Source organism: Numenius arquata, chromosome 2, assembly GCF_964106895.1.
Source record: "Numenius arquata chromosome 2, bNumArq3.hap1.1, whole genome shotgun sequence".
In the NCBI taxonomy this organism is placed as follows: domain Eukaryota; kingdom Metazoa; phylum Chordata; class Aves; order Charadriiformes; family Scolopacidae; genus Numenius; species Numenius arquata.
Window position 1 is genome coordinate 93,172,286 of NC_133577.1, and position 5,092 is coordinate 93,177,377.

A 5,092-nucleotide genomic window follows, 5' to 3' on the forward strand; every position below is an offset into this window, starting at 1 on the left:
TAAATAAAGAGATAAACCTTATGTTAGCTGAGAAGTTATGAAAAAGTTATGTTATGTAAGGTAACGTTCGACCCTGCATTAGCTCATTAAATTAAATTACAGGCAGATTGCCTTCTTTTTTTTAAAATGCAATATCAAGGGTAATTTAAGTAACTTTTACTGCATTTCTGGGAGAGTTATTTCAGGCTGATTGCTGTACGTGCTGTTTGGATATTGTTGGTGTATTGTAGGTGTGTACATAATTTTACAGCTACACCGATGTATTTCATATTAAAATTTTACACCCAAATTACGGCTATATAATTTAATGAGCTATTCTTTTCCTTCTTATTGCATCTCCAGCCATGCATCCAATGCATGCAAAGACATTTCTTGGCTTACGGGACTTACAACCATTAGACCACCAAAGAGCTGCGAATTAAACGCAGTGCAAGTAATGACAGCATTCATGCTAACATATCAAACCAGAAAGAAAATTGCACAGCCTCTCAAATATCAGACTTTGGGGTTGATTCACTCGGTGGGTCTGTGACCTGACAAGGCAGTATCATTAATTGCATACATATTCCCTCGGAGGTTTTCCCGCTCATGCTTTCTGCAACAAAGATTGTTAGCTTGAGAGATCAGCGTAGCAACCTCTTAAGATGCCAGAAAGGGAAGGGGTTGGTTTCTGATTGAAAGTTAATGGAGGAATAGCAGCTGTTCCATGCTGAGGAAAGAAAGAAAAAAAAAAAAGCAAAAAAAAGCAGCTTTTGATTCTCGGAGAAATCACACACAGAAATAAGCTGATTTTTCAATAACTCCAGCTACAGGATTTCTGTCAGGGACTGCAAGAAAATATTCACATGATAAAATAGGCTTCATAATTAAGAATTCTACTGTGCTTCCTTTCATCTGATTACCTAAAAAATATAAGCCATGGCCTGAGTTTTTTTCTTTTCTTATTAAACACTATTTTAGGTGCCTCCTCTTCCACATGTTTGTTCTTGGCTTTAAGACACTTTTGACCATTTAGACAATTCTGTTTGCAGAAACACAGATTTGGCAGGCAGCTCCCATACTTGCAATGCTGAGCAAAGATGCTTGCATGGCATGTTCCTTCTGTTAACAGGCAATCCACACTGTCCCACCGTCGTACCAGACCCACAGAAGTGTCGACTGCCCAATTTAAAATTGTTTTAATTTTTCAAGTAAGGTCTAAACCCTTAGCAAACCCCTAGACACTTCCTCAAGGTTACTTAATCCCTACGCCTTATCTACAAAAAGGTTTTAAACATTAACCAGTGTTTTCCCTTTCACATTTCCCAGCTGGACTCTGATGGGACAACACATGTTCGATGGATCCTTTCATGTAGGGCGTGAAATGAGCCGAGAGGCCTGATGGTCCTCTGTAGACATCCCTGCTCCTGTGGGGATGACACTGTGGCCCTGGCTCAGGAGCAGAGAGGTCCCGGAGGTGAACAACAGTTGGGGAAACTGGCAGTCCCAGGGCTGAGCCAAGGTGGCAGATTCATGGAGAACTCCGCGTTCTTGTGCCTCACAGATGTTGTTGCTCTGATCTAGGACAAATCCCTCAAAACACACCTGGAATTGCGAGTTTGGAAACTCAGACCCGCACTACCCCTCCACTGTGCCACCCAGCTTGCTTCTTGGGGCTCTTACCAATGAGCCCAGGTGATAACAGCTCTTCAAATCCAGCAGACTGTGCTGGACCCCTGTCAAAGGGCGACATTTACACCAAAAATAACTTTTTAAAATGCCCTGGATACCCCCATGACATTCCTCATCTGCTCCTGGCATTGAATCAAGTTCCTAATTCAGTAGCTAAGTATTCCAATGCACTGTGAAGTCTTGTCTGCTAGTGGCAATACAGAAACACACAGAGCAAGAAAAGTGCAACAAAAAAATGCTCCTGTTACTTCAACTTTTAAAATGAGCCTAAGAAGCTAACAGAGAAAGATACTGTATAAACAAAATGATTTAATTACACTACATGAAAGAGAAGGCAGGTCTTACTGAATGGAGCAGCTGACAGCATGATGGAACAAAATTCCTCAGAACAATAGCATATAAATATTGAATAAAATGCAAAAGTCGACTCTGCAGATGGCTCTGGAAAAAGCAGTCGCTCTGGCTGCAAATATGCTTCAGAGAATACACCAAAAAAAATGGAAATCCACAAAGCCAAGGGGGAAATCAGTGAATAATCCGCTAGAAGGATATCCCCAGCTTCCACAATCAACTGTGGGGATTAGAAAGACATTTCTAAATCAGCAAGGTGCAGGCTGGGACAGAAGAGCGAATTTTAGGATTTCTGCCCCCCCCCCCTCAGTATCACACACCACCAAGCCAGGAAGGTACTTACTGCCTGTCTTTGCACACCAATTTAGATGTTTAACTTGGGATGTTAATCTCTCTGCAAAATTATTTCATATCATTTTTGTAACTATTACTTACTTCCAAAGGCTTTTGCAAACAGCATTTCTAGCAGATTTAAAGATATGATTGCTGATCAAGCGAGCTGCATCAACTCAATTCGCTTCTTGCCTTTTGCTCGGCAAACCAGCTGCACGATTCAGCCACAAAAGCTTCTGGAGCAAAGCTAGAGAGGATTTTGTTAATCTGGATTTGTGAGCCCCAAGCTACTGGCTTAAAAATCCATGATGAATCTGTGTCACTACGTATTTCCTTCTCCCTTAGGAAAACAAAGGATATATATGTGCAGAAAATCAGGTTTATTTCCCTTACCTGTAAGAAGTTACCAAGAGGAAATAGATGAGGGGAACTTGCCACCACCTTACCCAGATAACCAAACCACCCCACAGCAGCAGCTTTCTATGATTTGCAGAGTGGGCAAAAGTTATATATATATATATATATAAAACTTATATATTGCTATATATATATAGCAATCAACACCCCCAAAACCAGACACAGATGTGCAATGTTCCTGTGGGTTGCCAGGGCAAGAGAATCACAGAGGATGCAAGGGACACCACGGCAGTGGGACACAAGTGAAACCAAACGCTGTGTCCTTTGCAGGGCAGCACTTCCAGAAGTCATCAGGCTTTCATCCGCCAGGCTGAGAGCTCACAACCTCTCTTCATCCAATATATAAAGTGCTGTCCTTTTCAGTGGGCTGAGACAGAAGGTACCTGCATAAGCCTGACAACAGGCTCCTCCAAAGGAGTGAGGTTTAACAAAAAGAATTGGTTTTTTTCATACCAGCAGCACTTTTCACCCACAAAACTGGAAGTGCTTGAAGATGTGCAACCAACATTAATCAGATCTTTTATACAGAGTAACTAGCCAAGAAGCATCAAGTTCCCACCTCCACAAACAGTTTTACTTAACTTCCTCTGAAGGAACTGCTATCCCAATGTCGACTGGGACCAGAGCACTCTCCAAAAGTCATATAGCAAGTACGCAGAGGAGTGGGGAATGACCCTCATAACTGGGCACCACCACACCCACAACATGTACAAGTTTCCAAGCCATATGGAAATCAACTCGTAAACACACAATACAATTAATGTTTGGCAGAGACTGGGCAATACAAGCAGGTTTGTCACTGTGCCTTGTGCCAACAAAGCTTTCAGGCTTTCAAATCTAGCACTTTTCTCATTCTCAGGAAATACCTCTCCTATGTGTTAAAAGTACAACAAAACACAAGGTATTTAAACATAATACTAAGAATATCAGAGATTAGTACAATGAACATTATGGTTAGAATTGCAGAATTGTTAATGTAGATTAAAATGCTTTGCCAGTAATCACACGCTGAGACTCACTTTCCTGGCTGAGCCACGTGGCTTCTCTTCTCTGCTGCGTGCCAGCCCTGCAAAGCTGCACAGCTGGTCCCGGGGGGTGCGCAGACCTGCGGGGGCGAGGACAGGTGCCACAAAGCTTCCCTGGTCTCACCCCCTGACTACAGCTTGCAACAGACATGCTCTGGAAAACTGTGCTCTAAGGCCAGTTTTTTAGGATGAAATGCTGGAACAGGTTGCCCAGGGAGGTGGTAGATGCCCAGTGAGATGCTGTGCCCAACCTGACTTGTGTTTTATGGAGCATCCCCTTGGAGGGACCCGGTATGGAGCTGGTGTGACTGGGATGGGCAGTTCAGCAGCAAACCCCCACAGCCCTACAAAGAGCTGATGTCCTTCTCCAGCCATCCCCATGTGTCACACCGCAGCTCACAGGCTCCCCTCAGGAAGCACTGAGGCATTCCACTATTTGGGGAAATTGCTGGTAAAATATATTCATGTAGAACCACTCCAAATCCCTGCTCCTTACAGCCAGAGAACATTTTGGTGAAGAGGGTAACTGAGAGGGGACGAGAAAAACTGTAGCGACTGAATACCTCTGAGGCAATAAAATTAGATCCAGTATTTAATCACCTTTTCCAATAATTGTCTCATTTTTTTGGAGGCATATTTCCGAGAGATTTCTACATTTCTTCACAATGAACAGGTGATGATGAAAGATTTTGTCTGGACAGAAGTTAAAGTTTGAATTTTAAAATGAAGTTCTACACAGTGAAAAAAACCAAAATCAGCACAAAAATTTTTGCCTTAATGTCATTTTTTTTTGAAAAAAAACCCAAACCAACAACACAAAAACCACAAATAAAACAAAGGTTAAAAAAAGCCCCCAAACAACCAAACTTTATTATTTTGGAAACACAGTCTATCATAAAGTAAATATTTTAAATACTTAGTATTAAACAATAGTAAAGATCACTTTGTGGAGATGAAATGAGTAACATGAGGGATTTTTATAAACTGTCTCTCAATACCCCTAGGACCTGGGTAGCTGCTGTTCGGAACTAACAGCGCACAGGATATTTGGTGCAGTGTAGATTATTTTTTTTTGGTAGAATATACTTATTTACTGTCATAGCAGAAGAAGCAATTGGCTGATATTTCATGGGGCAGTCCCACAAGAATAATCCTGAGGCAAGAGCAACTCCACCATCAGATGAGACACTGGAAGGAGGCGCAGCTGGGTGCCCCACAGACCTGCAGGTGTGTGGAGTTGCCCCACTTGAGACCCTTCTTTCAGGTTGTTTTTTTTCTGTCAGCAGCCTTGCCAT